This window comes from Microtus pennsylvanicus, chromosome 2 (genome assembly GCF_037038515.1).
Source record: "Microtus pennsylvanicus isolate mMicPen1 chromosome 2, mMicPen1.hap1, whole genome shotgun sequence".
Taxonomy (NCBI): domain Eukaryota; kingdom Metazoa; phylum Chordata; class Mammalia; order Rodentia; family Cricetidae; genus Microtus; species Microtus pennsylvanicus.
The window spans coordinates 94,657,184-94,681,329 of record NC_134580.1 but is presented as its reverse complement, the minus strand read 5'-3'; positions in this window follow the sequence as shown (position 1 = coordinate 94,681,329).

The following is a 24,146-nucleotide window of genomic DNA, read 5'->3' as shown; positions in this document are numbered from 1 at the left end:
ATAAAAATATACATATGATATATGCATTATTTAATCCGAAGAAAATTTCTCATTCTGCAATGATGATCTAACCCGTAACTACTAAGATTCTGCAGTATTTTATATGAGAAAGATCAATTTGGGGCAAATGTCTTAGGAAAAGCCTAACAAAAGTATATTTTAAGAATTGGAGCTGGCTGTCTCTGTAAAGTGTGTACTAAACAAACACCAGGACCCCAATCTGGATCTCCGACACCCTGGCACTTGCATAAACAGCTAGATGTGGTACCAGGCAGCTCTAATCCCAGGGCTGGGGAAGCAGAGACAGGAGGATACTGAAGATTGCTGGCCAGTCAGTGAGTTCCAGGTTCAGTGTCTCTAGAAGTAAAGTGGAGGATTGCAAACAAAGAAACCAGAGGGCTATCTGTGATCTACACACATGTATGCATACATGTACATACTAACACAAACTCATGTATAAGCACAGACAGGCAGACTGACACACACATATATGAATATGCATAAAAAATTCATGCACTATTTTCAGAGACCAATAAAATAATCATGACTTTATATAAAGTTATTGGAAAAAAAATAAAAATATGAACAGTTATGGAATTTTTTCTTCTCATTTTTTCCCATTTAAAGTTTTTCCCTACAATAACTTGAGAACAATTATACTCCAATTTGAATCTGGGTATTTTGAGAGAATAATTAGGACCCATTTCTTCATGCCCACAAGCACACCATCGTCTCAGGAGTCCGTTCTGAACTGGAAATTACTTACTGAATGTAATTTATTTCAAGTGGACGTAGCTAAGTGGACATGAAAAGCATAGACTTATTCTGTGTCCATTTGACCAACACTTCCTGCGATGCAATGCAGCTTTGAGACAGTGTGGATGGGCTCTTCCTTCAGCATCTGAGCAGAAAGTCATACAGTTTGATTTCGATGGCTCTCTCCTTACCAATTCTTTGAATTATGACTCCTATGCATCTCAATCAATCTTCTTAATGGCACCGATCATTTGTGTGGGGTCAGGTTTTGCCATAACGTAGATGAGCATGGTCTAATAACTTTTCTTAGTTAGTACAGCATAACTAATCAGCTACTTCCTTTTAATGTGTGACTGGATTTAGTAGAACCATAGTTCAAATAAATGAAGGCTATTGCTGACCTCAAAATGGGACCTAGATCGAAGGAGACCCTTTAACACAGCAACCGAGGGAATTCTTTTCTTCATTCTGCTTTATCGAGAGATGAGATCTGTCATGCAGCAAGGCCACGAGTAAATTTGTGAGAGTGTGTTTGTGTGATGGCGGCCGACTTGGATGATGATGGCCGGCTGGTCTGCTTTCCATCGCTAATCTCCTTGTTAAAGGGAAACCACAATGTTCTTTGTGCCCATTTTATATACAAGTATCATTTATACAGAAATATTCACTTTTTCTTTTAAAATGTTATTAAATCAGAACAACTGTTTGCTCCATCCCCGTTTATAATAGTGTCACATTATTCCAGGGTTGTCATGTGAATAATAGGCAATCAAGAGTGAAAGTTTTTTAGAACTGTAGTCCTCTAGATGTTATAGTTAAATTAATTACAAATCCCGAATAAACAATTCTTAATTATATAAAACATTTCTGCCACATAAGACACACTTTTGTTATGATGTAAATTGAAAGCCAGTGGAATATGTTTTAAAATAAATACAGCCACATGCTCCCAAAGTTCTTGCTTACCCCTCATTAACAAACAGATGCATGAGAAAGCTATGTCCCCAATATCTGCTCTTGCTAAAAGTGCTATTTTTTCACTTTTAATAGTAACAGTTTGATAGCCTAAATAATACTTATTTCCAAATTTTATATAAATGGTGTATAGCTAAGCACTTTTTTCTTTTTTATTTATTTAGTTTTTTTTAAAAAAAACAATCTTTTGTCATTTTACATACCAATATCAGTTCCCATTCCTTCCCCTCCTCCCATTTCTTCCCCCCACCACCACACGCCCCATCCACTCTCAGAAAGAGTGAGGCACATTGCTTTAGGGAAGGTCCAAGGCCCTCCCCAAGGCTAAGAAGGTATCCATAAAAAGAGAATAGGTTCCAAAAAAAGCCAGTACAAGCAGTAGGAATAAATCGTGGTGTCAATGCCAGTGGCCCTACAATCTGCCCCAGTCATGTAACTGACAACCACATTCAGAAGGAATAGTTTGATCCTATGTTGTTTCCTTCCCTGTCCAGCTGGAGTTGGTGAGCTCCCATTAGCTCAGGTAAACTGTTTCAGTGGGTGAACCCATCATGGTCTTGACCTCTTGGCTCATGTTCTCATTTCTCCCACTCTTCGACTGGGCTTTAGGAGCTCAGTCCAGTGTTCCAATGCAGGTTTCTGCCTCTGTTTCCATCAGTTGCTGGACGAAGGTTCTATGGTGACATTTAAGAGGGCCTCCTCTCCTCTACTGCTTAGGGTCTTAGCTGGGGTCATCCTTGTGGATTCCTGGGAATTTCTCTAGTGCCAGGTTTCTTGCTAGTCCCATGATGGCTCCCTCAATCAAGATATTTCTTTTCTTGCTCTCATCTGTCCTTCCTCTATTTCGACTACCCCATTCCCTCAAGTTCTCCTCCCCCTCCCCTTCTCCCCTCATCTTCCCCTTCCATTCTCCCTACTCCTTCACCCCCATACTCTCAATTTTGTCAAGCAATCTTGTCTATTTCCCCTTTCCAGGTGGATCTATGTATGTTTTTCTTAGGGTTCACCTTGTTACTTAGCTTCTCTAGGATCATGAACTATATATAGGCTCAATATCCTTTGCTTTACAGCTAGTATCCACTTATGGGTGAGTACATGCCATGTTTATCTTTCTGGGTCTGGGTTACCTTACTCAGGATGGTTTTTCCTAGTTCCATCCATTTGCATGCAGATTTCAAGATGTCATTGTTTTTTACTGCTGAGTAGTACTCTAATGTGTAAATGTGCCACATTTTCTTTATTCATTCTTCAGTTGAGGGGCATCTAGTCTATTTGGTGTTTTATAAGCTTCTTGTACCTTCATAGGGATATCCTTCTTTAGGTTGGGAAAGTTTTCTTCCATGATTTTGTTGAATATATTTTTCTGTGACTTTGAACTGTAGTTCTCCTTCTTCTATCCCTATTAGGTTTGATCTTTTCATAGTGTCACAAATTTGCTGAATGTTTTATGGTAAGAATTTGTTGGATTTAATGCTTTCTTTGACTAATAAATCTATTTCCTCTATAGTATTTAGAACCCCTGAGATTCTCTCTTCCATCTCTTGTATTCTGTTGGTTATGCTTGCCTCTGTAATTTCCATTCATTTACCCAGATTTTTCATATTAAGAGTTTCTGTGGTTTGTTTTTTTTTTAATTGCCTTTATTTCAGACTTTAAGTCTTGAACTGTTTGCTTCATCTGTTTGATCGTTTTTTCTTGGTTTTCTTGGGTTTCTTTAAGGGATATATTAATTTCTTCCAATTTTTGTTTGCCTTTTTCTCCATTTCTTTAAGGGAGCTTTTCATTTTCTCTTTAAAGGTCTTCATCATCTTCATAAAGTTACATTGAAAATCATTTTCTTCTGGGTTAGGATGATCAAGTCTTCCTGTTGTATGACCATTGAGTTCTGGTGCTACCATGTTGCCTTTTAGGCTGTTGGATAAATTCTTGCATTGGCAACTACCCTTCTCTGCCTTCAATTGATGCCAGCAGTGTCTTTGAGTCTTGGCCCAATCCTTGTAATGGCTGGTTGTGTCTTGAGAACTGTTCTTGGTCTGCTCTGTACTGTCACTGTCTGTGTCTCAGAGGTTTGGGAGCAGCCTACCTTCAGGAAACTCTCCTGCTGGTTGGCTAGAGAAGCCAAGGCAGGTGGGGAAGGGTTCTGGAGTTTTATCCCAGTAAGGAGGACCTAGAGAATGGGGTGTACTGCTGGATGGCTGGTCACTTATCTCTTGGTCCTCTCTGTGTGGTGTCAGGCTGTGTTTCCAAGTACTTTGTTAGTGTGTGAACCAGCTTGACAAAACGAGCTGCTTTACCAGAGAGTCAAGGAAAGATCGTCAGAAGACAGATGATGTTACAACTAGCCAAGGAGAAATAGTCAAAGACTGAAGCATTAAACTTGGGGATAGAATTAGAACTGATCTCAAGAACTATGAAGGAAGGTAGGGGGAGGCTGATGGTCATGATAAGATTAAGAAATTGATTCTAGCAGTAACTTCTAAAAAATGAAAGGGGGAACAAACTGGTAAAAGGCCTCACCATTGCCAGACAAAAGAAATGGGGCTGTTCTTTAGTATACCCATAGCATAAAAGAAGTCAAGCTTGGAGTTCAGATTCTCTGAAGCTAGGACGTGGAATGGTGCCTGTCGTAACTATCTTCTGGCAACGAGCTGACAATGAACGTCCCTTTGGCACCACGGGATAGTCTCTAGTCGCAGAACATTTGCTGAAAATCAAAGGTTGGCTGTGCAGCTTTTTCAGGAGATAATGAGCACTACCCCAATTCGTCCCCACTTAAGCGACACCAGCATGAGAGGCCCAGGCAGCAGCTCTGGTGCGAACTGTAGTAACATATAGAATTGGTGCGAATGGTGCTGCCTCTCAGAGTTTGAGCCCTGTGCCTTAGACATCTTCTCCGGGACCATTATTTGCTGCGGATTATGATACGGCCATGCAAAAGTCATATTTTATTTCTAGAAAAATACTTGGGAAGTGATTTTGAGTATCCCAAGTTTGAAGGAGGGGGAGACATGGATGAAAGAATAGTTGACAGCAAAAAATTCACATTTTGGGATGAAAGTTGTTCCCTGACCCATATAAAATATTATCTTCAATAGTTACACACATCTCAAACTACAAATAACGATCAATCCTGGTTACACACTTCAAATGTACCTCACTACTGGAACGAAGTGAGTGACCATCTTTGTAATGACTTGGTTGAATTCCTCTCTTCCTAGCCTTGTCTACTCATTTAAGTATATTCAACAAGCATGCAGACTCTGCCCCATGCTCCAAGGCGATGATACCCCATCCAAGCTACTCTGCATCCTGTTCCTTGGTACCTCCAATTCCCTGGATGTGTGTCGCACTTGGGCAAGTCCAAGGTTATCACAGAAACTCAAAGGAGTTTAAGTGAACCCAAGCTAATACACACCTGGGTTTCACTGGTTGAAGCTTCAGTAGAAAATTAGCATGGATATTGGCTGGGGTAAGAGGTGGTGTACAATTGTTCATGGGAGAGGAAATGGATCTTATATCCTTTTGTTAAGGCCATGGCTTGGAACGGATATCAAATGCAAAATTCAGATTTTATCTTTTGAATTATTCACTGCTATGTACAAGAGAGATTATGTTCTTCCCATGAAGCTGTTCTATGTAATTCTATCTCTTTTACCTTTCCCAAGAAATGACAAACACTAGAGCCCCCAGCTTTGGCGGTTTGAGTTGTCTGTGTGCCTGAGTGCTTGGTGTCCTCTGCTCTGTTTTTTAATGACTGCAAGAACACTGGACAAAAGACAACAGCCAGATATTTCTCTGGAGCCTTAAAACAGGTACCCTTAATATTAGTATCTCAAAATTGTTACAGATCATTTTTTAGATGTGGGCATCAGAAACAGGACCAGCCGACAGTAAGATCTCAAAAGTTCCACCTACACTGTGTTAAGAAACAGTCACTCTGCATTGCTCTCTCCAGACTGATTTTACATTAAAAGCTAATTAGATATACAATAATTTATTTTGTTCATAACCACTTGATATCCAATTATCTGTGTGCTGGGAGAGTTAAAGCCTTTTCCCCAAATGTTGTATTTTGGAATGATAATTCTACCTTGTTTTTTGTGAAATGTGGTTTGTTTGTTTTTTTTTGTGTGTGTGTGTGTGTGTGGTTTTTAGAGACAGGGTTTCTCTGTAGCTTTGGTGCCTGTCCTGGAACTAGCTCTGTAGACCAGGCTGGCCTCAAACTCCCAGAGATCCGCCTGCCTCTGCCTCCCGAGTGCTGGGATTAAAGGTGTGCGCCACCACCGCCCAGCTGTGAAATGTGGTTTTAATTTATTAAGTGTTATATGTTAAAAGTAACTTACAGTTCTAGGTGACAGTGCGTCATGCAGGAGTGAAAATGGACGAAACTGGAAACAGCTGGTCACATCACATCCATAGTCCACGGGCAGGCAGTCCTGGGAGGAATCGCAAGCACGCCCAGGGAGCTAGGTGGAAGAGAGCTCTACTAAAGAAGGAAATGGCAGGCCTGTGCAGCCACGACTCCAAGGCTGTCAAATAGTCACACTCATTCGAAATCCAATTAAATTACCCAATACCTGAAAGAAATAATCAAAAGTAGAAAACATAAACTATTAGGGAAAATTATGAAATCTAGTAAGGAATTATTTCACAATGAAGTAGAGAACGCGTGGGTGCTTCCAAGGGAATATTTTCATCTAACACTATCAACAGTGTCCATTTCACTTTTAAGGTTTGATTGCCGGGCTTGTTCCCAGGGCTACTGCCATGTATCTCTCTGTATTACCTTCCCAGTGATCTCTGACAAATAGCAGGGATTTTCCCATGAAAATGTATCAGTGTTTTCTGATGTTGGAAACCTCAGTCGTCTTTTCAAAGGAATTGTAATGAGACCAACTAAGGAAAAAAAAAAAATAAATGAAGTCTCTGAGTAATCAGATAAGATTTCTTCTACAGACATCACTGTTGATCAGTTGAGAGTTTAGTTTGTTTTGCTTGTTTATTTTTTTTAAGAATGAAAGATTGTTGTTGGTTGTTTTATTTACTATTTGGCTCTTTGTGGGGCCGCCACCCAGCTCCTTAATAAATACACACAGAGACTTATTATTTATGAATGCCTGGCTTACCTTGGCTTCTTTCTAGTCAGCTCGTCTTAAATTATCTCGTCTCTACTTTTTGCCTCTGGGCTTTTGTCTGTCTCTCTTTCTGTACTTCTTTCTTTATTTCTTACTCTGCAACTTGCTGTAGAGCTGGGTGGCTAGCTCCCTGAGTCCTTCTTTCCTCTTTTTCTTGCATCTTGATTTCTCTTCCCAGATTTCTCCTCCTATTTATTCTCTCTGCCTGCCAGCACCACCTACCCTTTCTCCTGCCTAGCTATTGGCTATTCATCTCTTTATTAGCTCAATTGGGTATTTTAGACAGGTAAAGTTACACAGTTTCCTAGACTTAAACAAATGCAACACAACCTTCTGGCATCATTAAACAAATATTCCACAGCTTAAACAAATGTAATACATCTTAAAATAATATTCCATAGCAAAAGATCATTCTGTGATCTTCTAACACGGTTTTTAAATTTTGGCTATATAGAATTGACAAGGAAAATAGTAATTTTTAAGAGAAAAAAACCATTTGTGAAGCTTTGGAAAACCTAGAAGTAAATGAGAGGGTTTTTTTTTTTTTGCCAGTATATCTGTGTGATGGATGTGTTTCAATAGTTAGATTAACAGAAAAAATGTAAACATGTCTTTATTTAAAATATAAAAATCCCTTTGTTTTTAATGGAGTCAAAAGTTCAAAGTAAACTTCTCAAAGTTAATATTTATTTGTCTAGTCCGTGGACAGTGGGAAAAGAAAAACAATCAGCTAAAAAATTCTCTCCTTAAAATAAGAATGGGGAAGAGGTGTTATCTAAAGCAAAAGTAAAATTCAGATCCAAACAGACACTGAAATTTTGATCAGGGCACTAACCAAACATTAGTGAGAGTCTGCTTAGTGTGAAACAATCTCCTGTGGTTCCCAAGGACAGGTAGAATACACTAGAGTTTGAATATAACTCTAATGCTGAAGTTCTACCATGTGACAGCCATCATTCTTCCCCAAGACATTCCAAATCCAAATCTAAACGCCCTAAGATTGCTAAAGAAACTCAGTGTAAAGGAGTTCACCTCTGAAGGACTTAAGTTCATATATTTGTCTTCCTTCTGATAAGTGATTTCTCAATAAATAGCTTTGGTCTGAAAGGCAAATGAGAGGATGCGAATTTAACTATCAAATACATTGATGGAATGTGCAACTCGAAGCAGTTCCAGGAAATTCTACTTTATAGCTCCCAAAGGTTTCTGAACATGACAGCTAACTTTCTCAAAATTGGCACTGGTAAGGAAGACGCAGGAACTTAACTCCCACAGTACGCCTGAGACTGAGATGTCAACGTCGCTTCAACTGATGTACTGATCCTGGCTCCGGGGACAAAGACGAATGCAGACAGGAGGATCCGTGGAGACCCAAGGAAAACCCTCACACAGGAAACATAGTAGGGGTTGCTTGATTTCTCCCAAATCAGGACTTACTTTCTACCACTTGATCCTCCGTTGGCTTGTTCCCCTCAGAATACCTTTATGGGAACACCTTGAGTCTTGGCGACTGTAGACTCAGGCATACTGACAGCATTATTGTTATATAAGGACCCTCTCTGTACATTTGAAACTTTGTCTGGAAGACAATATTTTCTGCTTCTTTTGTGCTTTCTCATCAAGGACTTCCCAAATCCCATGATGTAACTTAATCCCTATCACTGTAGTTTCTAGGGTAATACATTTTTTAAAGGGAAATAAATATATTCCACAAAATACAAATGCTAAATAAAAGTAGTTTCATTGTTAAGAATTAAAAACCTGAACATACTAATAGCTATAGAGAATTTAAAAATCATACCATTTAAGAAGGCAATGTTTACATGCATAAAGGCCCACTGTTCTCTTCAGTTTTTATAGCCAAAACTAAAAGTGTAACACACACACACACACACATACATGCACACACACACACACAGTCACACACACACACACACACAGTCACACACAGTCACACTTGCACACATGCATGTGGACAGAAAACATTTGTTAGTAAACGTGAACTCACATACTTTGTACTATCCACTGTGAACATTCACACATTTTTCTGCTAAAATATTAACGTAATTGCAGAGTACTCTGCCAGATGCAGCAATCTGTCTAAATTAAGAACTCCCAACCCAAACCCAGGAATATGATTTAAGTGATCATTTCTACTAATTAGATTTTGTCTAGGAATGCAAGAATGGTTTAATAATAGAACATCGATAGACATAAGTCATGTTAAAAAAAAAGGTATTTGAATAGATGCTGTCAAGATGTTTGATATAACTCCGTTTTCTGCAAATGACTTAAAGCACTACAGTTAAACAAGTATTTACCAAAACATTGTAAGTTAAATAGTATTTACCCAAACCGAAGGTAAAGCGTTGTCAAATGAAGAAAAGTTGAAAGCTTTTTAGTAACTGAGTATCTTACAGGAGAGGCTTGTTCTGCCAACACTGCCTTTTTAGTCTTACCAATACAGCATGTGACACAAAATGAGGAAACACACGAGCACCCCATGATCCCATTTCAGGAAATCTTGAACATCAACTAAAATGGTCTCAAATAATAAAATCTAGTCAGGTACACATAATTTAGTAGCATTTGATTAACTTCATCACTTGCTTTTCTTGTCTTAGTTCTTTACTCCAAAAATAAAATAAAGAAATGGTAAGTGTCTAACCCATTGTGTTACTATGGGGATGAAATGATCCAACACATATACAGTGCCCATGATTACCAACTAAATATTATCTCTTGTTGTCTCTTATAGCAATTAACATGGTTAACATACTATCTATGCACATGTATAAACATGTGTCTGGGATTGAACTCAGAATTTTCTGTCCTATGGGCTCCTATTTATGTCCATATATCAGCAATTTTCTCTCCGTATTCAACATGAAACTTTATGTCCTCATCTGATTTTGACTTTTCAGAAGTGCAAAACAAAGGCAAAGCAATCTTTGTCTGTAGAACACCGTCTCAATTTGGAGGTAACAACATTAGATGTGAAAACGTCCCTCTTGCATGACTGGAGACTGTATTTAGCCACTCAAAAAAACCTATCTCCCAGTGCTGAGATGTCCAAGACTCAGAAAATAAATTCACTTACATAGTTCTTTTTCCTTCCCTAGATAATCTTATAAATCAAATTAAACTTCTAGCACCGTCCTTGTGGCTACCTGATATCAACCAACGTATTATTTTCTGCTTACTATTTGAAAATGACTTGCATGGTGAAAGGAACCTCTCTTACTTATTCACTGTTTTGTCACTCACTGTAACTGAAGAAAACATTAAAATATGGGGAAAAAAAACTTCCATGATCATGGACAGGCAGAATTAATACTATGAAAACGAATATATTACTAAACGTGAGCTATGGTTTCAATACAGTCATTATCAAAATCCCAATGACAATTTAACAGAACTAGGGAAAAAAAATCTCAAATTTCACATGGAAATACAAAGCATTCTGAATAGTCAAAATATCATGAGTAGAACAATATTAGATGTATCATAACATCCAATTTCAAATAATATTACAGGGTCAGAAAAAGAAAACATAATACTTGGACAAAAGCAAATATGTAGAGCGATAGCATCAAACAGGAGCCCCAAAGACAAACCCTCACACTGTAGCTACTTAATTTTTACAAAGGTGTCGAAAACATTCAATGCAGGAAAGGCACCCTCTATAACAAGTGGTGCTCTTTCCCTCGTGTAGGAGACTGAAAATAGACCCACATCCCACACTCTGCACAAGAATGCTTTTTAAAATATGTCAAACATGAACGTAAAACATGAAACTTTGAAAATTCTAGAGAAACACAAAGGTAAAACTCTTAAAATAGAAGCACTGATGAGGGTGATCTTCTACAAAGGACCCTGGCAGCATCAGAGCACCCCAAAGTATTGACAAATGGGACTGCATGAAATTATAAAGCTTCATCCTGAAAAAGAAAACCATCATCAGAGTGGAGAAGCAAGGTAGAGAGAGCATGGGAAAACATCTCTGCCAACCAGACAGAACGTTAATGTCTGCAATATATAAAGAACTGCAGGACTTAAACACTCAATCAAATGATCCATTCAATACTGGAACTGATAAACTGAATAAAAAATTCTCATGAGAAGAAACACAAATGTGCAATAAATACTGGAAAAATTTTCAATGCCCTTAGCCATAAAAGAAATAAAAATTAAAATTGCTTTGAGATTCATCTCACCCCGGTCAGACCAGCTAAAGTCAAGAAAAAAATCACAACACATATTACAGCACTTACCAGAAAGGATGTGGAAAAAAGATACTCATATACTGTTGGTGAGAATGTAAACTTGGTCAGCCACAGTGGAAATCAGTGTGGAGTTTTTTGGGTTTTTTTAATCTCATGTCCCACCCATCCACTTAAACCAAAGGACTCGACATCTTCCCTTAGGAGGGTTCTTACACATCCATATTTACTGCAGCACTGTTCACAATAACTAAGAAAGGGAACCAGCCTAGATATCCACCAATAAATGAACAGATAAAGAATATATGGTACATATACACAACAAAACTGTATTTAACAAAAAAAAAAATGAAACTGCATCATTGGTAGAAAAAAAAATGGATGAAATAGGAAAATATTTTGTTACAAGAAGTCAGTCAGGTTTGGAAAGAAGGGATATTTTAACTCGTGTGGAACCTAGATTTAAAATTATATATGCATATATATGTAGTACATATGTATGTTTTTGTGTGCCTATATGTACAGGCCATAAAACTAGAAAGTAGATCATGAGAGGAAAGAGATTTGGGGGGAGAGAAGAGAAGAGGACATAATATATATGTGGTCAGAAGCAGAAAGGAGAAGTATTTAGGGGGTGGAAGGGATCAGCAAGAGTGAGGGAGCTAGGAAAGACAGGCATCTGTTAGGACAAAGTATGACACAGAGCTGTGAGGATGCCATAAAGAAATCCATTGCTGTGACAAGTAAGAAAGTAATTTCAAAGTGCTAAGAAATTCAAAACCATAATTAAATAATTATTACATTTTGAATATTATCTAAATTAGTAATATTTTAACTAACATAGATATGACAAAATAAATGATTTTACATAAATTCAAAGATATTATCTTTTGCCTCCTAACTTAAGCTAAAATGGAGTTTTAAATAAAAATAAGTTCTCAAAAATATCTTTTGCATTAACAAAACACAGAAAGCAAAACAATTAAAATAGAAAAAACTGATGACATAATCATGGAATGGATGAGGTAGGTGTATGCAACCTCTTTTAGAATGATAATGATTGTTTATGCTCCACTTTTTTTTTGTTTGTTTGTTTTTTGATGCAGGGTTTCTCTGCAGCTTTGGAGTCTGTCCTGGAACTAGCTCTGTAGACCAGGCTGGTCTCGAACTCACAGAGATCTGCCTGCCTCTGCCTCCCGAGTGTTGGGATTAAAGGCATGTGCCACCATCACCCGGCTATGCTCCACTTTTGAATTCTCAAGAGAACCAGTATGATGCCACAGCTAGCTGGGAGATTAAACTGAGAATATCTACATGCCAGCAGCAAAGGTATTCTAGACACAAAGATATTCTAGACTTGTCCATGTCCCCTAGAGATGGAAAAACTGTATATTTAAAAAATAAAATTGCCTGTAAGGTTTTGTGCACATGTGTTTTATTTCTTCACCAAATCACTAGAAATCTCAATTTTCTAAGGGAACATAAATGATATCATGGAGCCCAACACTCAGATTCCTTCTTCAAGGCAACTCCCCAATTCCAAGAATTTTCTAATATTTGACCAAGGACTGGTCAATGATGTGATGTGAGCATATAAAATTAATTTGGGAAAACTCTGAGGATTTGTTAGAGCTCTGGCATCAATTACATCTTATCCTCTCTCTAAATTTGCCTTCCTCATATCCTTAAGATGTATGTATGCATTGTAATGTGTGTATTTCACAGCGTCAGCCCCCAAGAGCTCACCACACTGAGCCTTCTATGTGCAACAGCAGGTCAGTCTCTAGTGAACTAAATCTTAAACAATGCGAGTGCTTTCATAAAGAAGTGCAGAGAATAAAATGCCAAAAAGTAAAGGTTTTATGCTAGATAATTAAGGGGATAAAGAACAAATTAGAGGACAGGACCATACTTTTTTCAAAGGTTTTATTCTAGATAATTAAGGGCATAAAGAACAAATTAGAGGACAGGACCATACTTTTTTCACTTCCTTATTGTCCAAATGAAGATAAACAAAGTTATCGCTTTTATAATTAGAATCAGCAAGAAAGTGCTTTCTTGCTGGTAGAAATGTGACATTGCTTCCTAATTTTCTGATACTTCCACCTTTACAAAAGAATCTGGTTTAAAGTTCCCTTTAAATTTCTTAAAAAAGTAAATCACACTGGGCCCATCAAAATGGATATATTCTGCACTTTTAATTTTTAAAGCTGATAAAGAAAGTGATTGATGAATTATTGTTGCTTGTTCTTTCTAACATATTTTGACTCCCGAGGTTACCAGAATCACTCTCCCACATTACTTGACAGCTGAAATTGCACAAATCCTATTGCACCAGAGAGCTAATAGCTTTACCTGGTGTGTCGTTAGCACCATCCATATAAGGAAATAGAAAATAAGAGGTGTGGATTTTCAAAATATGATAAACCAAGAATACTGTTAGATGTACCACAAGGTGTGACTTCAGGGCACGCATATTCTTATTAGAATAAACATTGCTCTGTCTCATTTTACTAAAATAATCAGCATTCTGTGCTTTGAGTTGACGTCCTTCAAATTATTTTATAAAGTTAGAAAATATAAACCTTAGTTGAAGTATATTTTAACTATCATGTTATTCTAACGAAATATATGACACAAAAGACCACAAAAGGCAGCTAAGCATATTTATGATCAGGAATATTGTAGCTCGGATACAGAAACTCTTCATTTATATATTTTGGGACTTAATACTTTTACAATATGATTTTTGATGCTTACACGGAGGGCTGCATCTCAAGGAAATATAAATGCACATAAAATCCCCCTGGAATATTTAAAGACAAATACATTCATGTGTTCAATTAAATATAAATTTTAGTAAGTGCATGTTGTTTATAATTCAATACTTTGATAACAGTGGAGAGATTTGTAATGTAATGTTGACACTGTCTTCTTTGTGTTTGGAACTATTTTCATTGAAATATGTTCCAAACGTCTCTCTCTCTCTCTCTCTCTCTCTCTCTCTCTCTCTCTCTCTCTCTCTCTCTTCCCTTTTTTTAAAAGGCCATAGGGAAACATTTTGTTTTATTTAAAAATATATACAGATGGTGCCAGGGCCTTTTAAATTTTATTTATGTACCTATGCATTGACTTATTAATTTACTAATTTATTATTTTTAACCTACAGGTTCTGTCTATATATTACGGCTCTCAGTTTTGTATTTTTTAATTTTCTTTTTCCCTTTTAATGAAAGTAGATTCTTTTCTTTTACAATATATCCTGATAACAGTTTCCCCTTTCTCTACTCCTCCCAGTTCTTCTTCACCTCCATTTCAACTGGATCCACTCCTTTCTGTCTTTCACTAGGAAAGACAGCTTCTGTTTTATATTGCCATATGTTATTCTATTATGTTTTCTTATTATCTCCTAAAAGTTCCTTTCAAAATTCTAGGAAGGTTGCATTGCCTGCCTACAGCCAGAGAAAGATCAGCAAGTTCCTATCTGTCTTTAAAACATAGGAAAGAGGTCCCTAGCATGTGTTGAATGTCAACAGAGGTATAGATTTTTCTATGACAGTAGTAGATACTGAAATTCCATAGATTAATTAAATGCATGAACTCATGAAGTATGAGAATTGTTCTAAAATCTTAAAATGGTGGCTATGTGAATAAACATAACTTTGTTAATTAAAAATCAAGTTTGCTATTGTTCCCAACTCACTGTTATTTAGAAATAAATGAACGAATAACAGATAAGTAACTTCATAGGAGTGTATATAAGAAGCAATTAAATCTAACTCTATTGTTATTAGTATTGAGAACATGCAATACATGCTTTCTAAATTAAGGCCAGAAATTGGCTGTGGTGGCATTTACCTATACTACCAGCACTCTGGCAGTAGAGCTGGATGACAAGGAGTTCAAAGCCATCTGGGGGTCCATGGACTTACTTGAAAGATTAAAACCAAACAAAATAGATTAATAACATACAGTAAAATAGTTCAGAAAAAACTTTTTAAGTACATATTATGCGCAAAAATTCCTAACATGTTAAAATTTCTGTCAGTGCATTGCTTTTTGTATATCAGCTTATGCATGTCTGTATAAATATAAATACATGTAAAACACCATTTTATTATGACAATTTTTATTAAAATAATTTTTAATTACCTAAGTGTCAAAAGTGTATCATTAATCAGCTTTTTATGGCTTAAAGCAAACTTTTGTACTTGACTTACTCTATTTTGTTAAGTAGTACACAACAATAGACTCTAATGTCACCTATTAATGAATGAGGTATCTTAGAAAGCAAACTTCAGAAGGAGGAAGCCACACTGTAGACAACAAGTGTTAACTAGAAAACAATATCCAATTTCAAAATGTATGGTGGATTCTAACCACACTTTTTTTTATAGCCTGTGGAACTCCAATTGAGCTTCAAAGTCAAGGGAAGTCCTGCCTCTCTCAAGATTGGTCAGGGGAAAATTCTAACTACTTCTAGCCTTACATGTGCCTGAGGAAAAGCGTTTATATAGATGGGCCACAAGAAAAAAGGAAGTCCGGAATTCATTTTAAACTTACCACTTTTATCATAAATTAATGTAAGTGAATTAAGATTCGTGTAATTCAAAAACTGTTATTATATATGTGCAGTTTGGCACTGAGAAAATGAATGTCATCTCTCTTGTGTTTGGTGATGTAATTTCTTCTTAATAGTCTTTGCTCAGTGTATGTCAAGGCAATTATTCTTGTTGACACCACCCAGCTGCATGTGGCAAGAAAGTGGTGGATCCTCACGTAGAACCAGATATCCTAAGTTAAGGATGCCTAAAGTCTTAGAAATAGAGGGCCTATGGCCAGCTAGTCAATTAGTACACATTTTCTTGACATCACTAATTTTAACAAATAGTGTATTGCTAAAATATGACAAAAGGTTGCATTTATATAACTGTGCATATATACATATATGTCAATAAATGTGTGCAGCAATAATAATTAAATTTTAAAAAGCTATTAATTTGAGAATATGGGGAAAACATGGAAGGAGCTAGAAGGAGGAAAGGAAAGGGGGAAATTATAATTGAATTTTAATTACAAATGAATCTAAAGTGGAAAAACTTTAAGAAGCCAGATTTAAAAGTAAAACTCAGGACTTCAGATGTGGGGAATGAGACCATTTTTAATATTTTCACAACAAAATAAAAATAAGAATTAAATCCATCTTTCATAAAACTGTAAGTCAGTCACACAAAATATATAAATTTATGAAAATTCAAAAGCACTAACAAAACAAAATATTTCATAATATGTTTTATTTCCTAGACAATGGTTCATAGGCACTAGCAGGTACACTTCAAGGTTAAGAATAAGCAGATCTTAACTGTTTGTTTAAAGTGACATTTGGTCATTGATTTTGAACTGGGAGTTCATTAGAAGTTACTAAAATGCATTTATGACTAAAAATAATTTTTCCACAATAATTTTATTTGAGGAAAAATAACAAATTTTATTGTAATTGGTCTGAATAATTCTGAGATTCCACAGTGTCGATCAGAGAACAGGAATACCAGCAGAGCATTCCTTTTCTCTGGTATTGCAGCAAACATTTCAAAAATATCATACTTATCATTCTTATAGTCTCTTTTTCAGGCAAGATAAGGAGACTGGAGATATGTGGTAATGAAAAATGACTTGCTCTAAGTAAAAATCAAAAATATTCTACTCAATAGATGGATTAGATGGATTTTCCTGGCAAAAATTAATAATGATAACTGTAATAATGATCTTGAAAAATAGTCTACAACCTTTCTTCTCTATGAACTCTAATAAACTAGGAAAATAGAAACAAACACACACTCATCCATCATTTCTGATTACACTATTTGAAAGTCTCTTTTTTAAAAATAAGAAAAATACGAAGAAAAGAATTCCTTATTGTTACTTTGGAAACACTAATGATTAATCTGAAAAGCTATGCTATAAAGCTTTGAGATAAAATGTCTCATAATTTACAATTTTACTTATTTATTCATTTTTTGTTTTATTTTTGAGACAAGGTTTCTTTATAGCTTTGGTGCCTGTCCTGGAATTAGCTCTTGTAGACAAGGCTGGCCTTGAATTCACAGAGATCTGCTTGCCTCTGCCTCCCGAGCACTAGGATTAAAGGCATGGCTACCATCGCCCGGCTTACAATTTTATTATAATTTAAATTTTTTTCTGTTGTGGTATTTTGAATGAGAATGGCCCAAACAGGTTCATATATTTAAATGTTTATTCCACAGTTGGTGGAACTATTTGGCGCGCATCTGCTCCCGAGAGGAGAGCTGTGGAGTCTGAGCTCACTTCCTCTTCCTCCCAGCGTTCTGTTCTGTTTACTCCTCCCACCTATCTTCTAACCAATGAGGGCCAAGCAGTTTCATTTATTTAACCAATGACCTTCCTCCATCAGGGAAGGATTAGAAAGTGTGGCATTGTTGGAGAAGATATGTCACTAGGGGTGACCTTTGAGGTTATAAAAGCCCCTACCCTTCCCAGCGTCTGTCTGTCTATCTATCTATCTATCTATCTATCTATCTATCTATCATCTATCTATCTATCTATCTATCTATCTATCTATCTATCTATCTATCTATCTATCTCTTCCTCCTGCTTGTGGGTCGGGAATAAGGATTCATCATCATACCTGCCTACCTGTCTACCGTCATTCTCCTTTCCATAATGATAATGGACTAATCCTTTGAAACTATAAGCAACTTAACTCCAACAAATTGTCTTGGCCAGTGTCTCTTCATAGCAACAGAAAAGTAAACAAGACATCTAGAAGTATACACAGTAATGTTAATATTAATTCTGCTATAAACTATATTTTGCAATATTGTATGTAGGCCATTACATAAATTTATAATGCTAAAGGGTTGGGTTATTTACCTTTTTCAACTGACCATCTAGGGAACTGTGAACTTTTCTTGCAGATACCTCCTTTCTGAAGTAAAAATATTTGACATCCGAAAGAGTGTTGTCATGAAGTAGGGAGGGGAGCCCGTGGCAGAAGGAACAATAAAAATATTTCAACGGGGCCATATCTGCAATGTGATAATGCTGCCAGGCATGTTTCATCAACAGTTATTGCAGGGAGAAATCATATAACACTGCTGCATTATTACTTCCTTATTCTAAGACTGCATTGCCATTGGCTTGTGTACCGACAGCTTACCTGGTTGTGTTGGCTGCCCCCTGCCATGGTGCTACATGTATGCCTCTTACAGGTTTGGAAGTCAAGCCATGTCTGCTCACCTCAGTCACATCTTACAGTTCAAAAGTGTTAGCTAGTTCTGAGTGTTATGCCTAGAGCAATTCTGCATCCCTGCTTGTCCAGAGTAGTCCAAGTTTTTGGCAATAAGCCAATATGACTAACAATTGCCCTTGGTGAAGATGATAAAATGATATTGTCATTCTACTTGGAACATAGCTCATATGGTCAGTCTTTAAACTCCAAGAATCAGAAAATTGACTGTGGCATTTATTTAGGAGGTGAAAGAACTAACTCTTTATGTCACCTGTTCCAAGTAGGAACAGAGTCTGAATTCCAACCACTGGCTCCTTTTATTTATTTCTTTTACTGAAAATAGATTTCTGTCTCACATAATATATCCTGGTTTTGATTTCCCCTCTCTATAATCCTCTCAATTCCTCCTTACTAACTTCTCATCCAGATCCACCCTCTTTCTGTCTCTCATCAGAAAACAAACAGGTTTCTAAGGAAAAATAATAAAATAAAATAAAACAAAAAACTAACACATTGGAATTGGACAAAATATGCAGAAGGAAAAGAACCCAAGAGAAGGCACAAGAAACAGAAACCCACTCATTTGCATAGCACAGGAATCCTATAAAAACACTAAATTAAATCCATAATATACACACAAAGGAACTGTAGACTAAGCAAAGATTGCTCATTTACTTCCCAGCTCTCCAGACCCAAATAACCACACAGAAACTCTATTAATTACAACACTGCTTGGCTGATGGCTCATGCATATTTCTAGCTAGCTCTTGTATCTTAAATGAACCCATTTCTATTAATCTGTATATTTCCACAAGGTGGTGGCTTACCTGAAAGGTTATGGGCATCTGCATCCTTTGGCAGCTACATGGCATCTCTTTGACTCCACCTACTCTCTCTATATATCTCTGTTTGGATTTCCTGCCCAGATTTACTCTGCTAAGCCATTGACCAAAACAACTTTATCAGTTAGCCAATAAAAGCAACAAATATACAGAAAGACATCCTATATCATCTAAAAGGAGACAAGAAAAATAGAAATTAAATATAATAAAACTAAAAATTATAATTTTTAAGGGAAATGTTTTGACATGATATTATGAGACAAGGAACCTCAAAAGATACATTGAGTCCATTTTTGTTGGTCATATATTGCTGGGCATATCTACTTCCTTTAAGAGTAATTAGTTTCAACAGTGAGACTCCCTTGAACGAAACTAAACTTTCTTTGTAACTGGATATAGCTTCTGCATTAAGGATGGGGGCATATGCCCTATTCTTTCAGTTCTAAGTCCCATCTGATGCAGACCCCTGAAGGCCTTGTGCCTGCTGATTGATATGTGCATCAATCTTGTTGATATAAAGGGTCTTCTTTTTTGTGTCCTCCATCTCCTCTGACTCTTACATTCTTTGCACCTCTTCTGTGCGATTCCCTGAGCCCTGGGGGGAGAAATTTGATGGAGACATCCCATGTAGGGCTGAGTGTTCAAGGTCTCTCCTTCTGTGCATAACATCTTGTAGGAGGAGGGCTCGCTTGCTCATCCCTGCCACCCCACTAGCTTAGCCCCCAAATAACCACACAGAAACTGTATTAATTAAATCACTGCTTGGCCCGTTAGGTTCTAGTTTCTTATTGGCTAATTTTTACATTTTAATTTAACCCATTTCTCTTAATCTTTGTTTCACCACATGGCAATGGCTTACCAGGTAAAATTCCTAGCATCTGTCTCTGGGGGCTCCATGGTGTTCCTCTGACTCCACCTCTCTTCTTCACAGCATTCAGTTTCATCTTCCCTGCCTACCTAAGCTCTGCCCTATCAACAGCCCAAGGCAGTTTCTTTATTCATTAATGGTAATTATAGCACAGAGAGGGGACTCCCACAACATCTGGATGTGAGACTGTATTTATTCCTATCTGCTTTAGAAGGAGACTTCACTGATCATGGCTGAACAATAACTGATATATGAATACAACAGAATATCATTAAAAGTCATTTTATTGCTACTATTTTTTTACAACAGTAATATTTGGTTTTACCCTAGGCCCCAGGGCTATCTAATCTCAGGTTCTTGGCTACCTTAGCAGTATCAGGTGTAGGTTCCAATTCATGGAGTGGGCTTTAAATCGAATTAGTTATTGGCTGGTTTCTTCCACAAGTTTGTACCACAATTTCACTAGCATATCCTGCAGAGAGCACACCATTGTATAGTAAAGGTGTTATGTCTGGGTTGGTATTTATGATGTTTCTTCTTTGATAGCATGTAGAGTATCTTCCTGTACCAAAGACACCAGAACATAGGGCCAGAGAATCTATGTGGGCATCAGCTAGACTTCTCTGTGTTCAATGACTCGTGCAAGTGTTGTCTTCCTCAATGTGGAGAGGAGAAGGGAGCTTCGCCTTCAGTTTGTGGAGAGCAGACTACGCTCATGACAACAGACTGGGTTGTTTAGAGGTTCCCATGGAACTCCTTTAGCCAACAATTCAATTAGATGTAACCCAATTCCAATACTGGAAACTATATTTGGTGACAAGTGGTGGCCTGTTGGGTGGGGCTTTCTCCCCCATTATCTGGTGAGTCCATTTGGATCACTTTCATATATGTGTATATTTTAGGAAGCATCTGCTGTATTAGGTGTCCATGCTACCCCTCAAATGGCCTGTAACTTTAGCTGTCTGTCCCCCTATTCCCTCTTTCATCGCTCTCTCCCCTCCTCAGGTGTCCTTGATGCCCCTATTCCTCCCCTCCATCAATAACTACCTATTATATTTACCTTTCCTTGGGAGATCTATCTGCTCTTACTCTACACCTAACCTCTGTGGTTCTACAGATTATAGCTTAGTTATCATTTACTTAATAGCTAATAACCATGTATAAGTAAATATATACCATATTTGTCTTTATGGGTCAGGGTTTCTTCGCTCAGGATGAATTTTTTAGTTCCATTCATTTACCTTCAAATTTCATGGTGTCCTGTTTTAATGGCTAAGAAATAATCATGTAAATGTACCACATTTTCTTTTTACATTCTTTTGAGGGACATCTAGGTTGTTTAATTGCTGACTATTATGAATACAGCAGCAATGAACATGGTTGCTCAAGGGTCCCTATGGAAGGGTGAAGCATCCTTTGGGTAGATGCCAAAGTGCAGTGTATCTGGATCTTGAGGTAGATGGATTCCCGTCTTCCTGAGAAACTGAACTATGAGCTCTTTTTTAAAAAAAAAAAAAAAAAGATTCTTTCCTAACAGGATAATAACATTACAGAATAGAGCCCAGCATGTCTGAGGAACTACCTACCTCTAATTAGAAGCCCTCCTTTTCTGTTATCCCATGGTATATTCACTGTATATTGTGTTATTTCTGGTGGATTAGACTGTCCATGGTTCTTATTGGCCAATTGCAAGGGGTAAGATGACGGGTAGTTGTCTTTGGTATGTCACTTTTTTTTTATTGAACATGTCGTAAGGGCCAGCAAAATTCCCCAAACTGTCCACCACTATGCTCAGTATTGGTTAGGATCACCCTTTGAGAGACTGCACCTGACTTCAGAATTTCACCATGTTGTACAGGAAATCCACAGACTCACAGGTCTCCTGGCAGCTACTGTGGTTCTTGAGTCCCCATGTAGCTAGTTTCTGGATCTAGCCAGTAGGAAATGTACTAATCCTGCCATCCCTGCTTTATCCCACGCATGAACAGTGGACAAGCTCCAGGGTGAAATTAGCTCCCAAGTAGAGTTTTTTCAGGGTCACACATTTACAAGGAGTGAGGGTTGATCTTGTCCTGTTGGTTAGATCTTGGGAGAATTAGAAAATTAGAAGTACACCCTTGGGTGTCCATGAGAGGTTTTCAGAAACAACTCCGTCATCAGACTCTGACGTAATGAAGACTTGAATGCTCTGACAGACTGAAAATAGGTATAGTACTGGAGGGTGATGGAACTTCCTTGAAAGCTGGAGGAAGTAGGTCACTGAGGCATGGTTTTTATGGGTTATAACTTATCCCAGTTTCTTCCTATTACTTCTCCATCTTCCACTCCATGTGCCTTAGCTGAAGAAGCTCCACTGTCCACACACACACACACAGAAACATACACACACATATATACACACATACACACCGCCACCACTACCACCACACCTCCACCACCACCACCACCCCTACCACCCCTATCATTTCTGATCAAGCACATGGAGCCAAACAGCAAATGACTGATCTCCCTGTAACTGTGAGCCAACATGAATCCGGCCTCTCTTTACTTGCTTTTGTGCGTGTGTGCCTTTGGTCATGGAGACAATAAAGCCAACATGTTTGGTGAGAACTGTCATAGCGCCCTTATTTTTGTTTTGAGACAAGGTCTCACTATGTAGCCTTGGTTATCCTGGAACTAAATATGTAGACCAGGCTAGACAAACTCACAGCTATCAGCCAGCCTCCATCTCCCAAGTGCAAGATTTAAAGGAATGTGCCACCATGCTCAGCTTGATCAAAGGATCTTGTCTCTTTTATACATTTTTCCCTTTTCTCTTTCACTATTAAATTTTGGAGTTCTTATTATTATGGTTTAAAACAACTTGCAATAGAAAAGCAAATGTTAAACAATAATCCAATTACTTTGAATTTGCCTAGGAGGAAATATTTTTTAAAGTTACTGATATTTTACATTTGATATTATTTCACGATTTACAATAATTCCCAAAATAATAGCATAGCTTAAAAGAAGAAAGAGTACAAAAATAATTTATTATGAAACAAGTAGATGCATTTGAAAAGGAAAAAGCATTTAATTACATCTTAGTATATTTGCTGTGATTCATGATGGCTATTTACACCAAATGATTTTTTAAATATTAAATATTAAATCCATTTAAATGCAATAAGTTGTGTGGAGAATTTTCATCTTTATTTCAGAGTCATGATACTTTAAAATTCATCATTAGAGCTAATAAGAAATTATATTGAAACCACTCTGTATATTTAAATGAAGCATAAATCAATTATTGAAGCAAGGAATTTTTTCATCATTATAATGATTATCAGAATAAATTTAGTTCTTCAATGCTGCCTAATGATGTCTTCAATAACAAATAATTTGCATAAACTTAATTTTTACTAGGAACTATTTAAATGTGCTTATAATGTCTTTTTTTTTCCCAACAATACCCTCTTTTGAAGAATTCTCCTGCAGCATCAGGATGCTCTAAATGCCAGATCCCATTACCCTTCACATCCTGGAAATAAAAATTAGATTCTGAATCAATACACTGTACTACCCATTTACCATCTAGTACAGCCAGCATTAACATCGTTTATGAAAGAGTAACAGACTCAAAAAGGTCATGCTGGTATAAACAGTCAACACAACAAAGCGGTGTCACAGGACGTGGGACTGTGGGTGTTACCCACTGACTCCGTGGGAGCCACAACCTCGGAAGAATATTCTTTGGGTTTCTTTTGGAATTTACATGAAAACTCCTTCAGCCAGACTTGTAGCAGAGACTCTGGCTAGCAGGGACACACAGGCTGAGCTTCTTGGCTCCTGTGGGGAACAAGCAAGAGCCACAGGGCAGACATGAACACCACTCAATGTCTCACCCATTCCTTCCTCCTATGTTAGAACTACGCAATCGGCACCATTTTATTACCAGCGGGGTTACGTACATATTGGGCACCAAAATTTTGTGAAGAACTTTTCCATAGTTGTTACTTCATTTGATCTTCACCAGAATCTTCTTTGTTTTCCTTCTAATACTACACAAACATGTTATAGTTTCATTTAGATGCTTCCGGT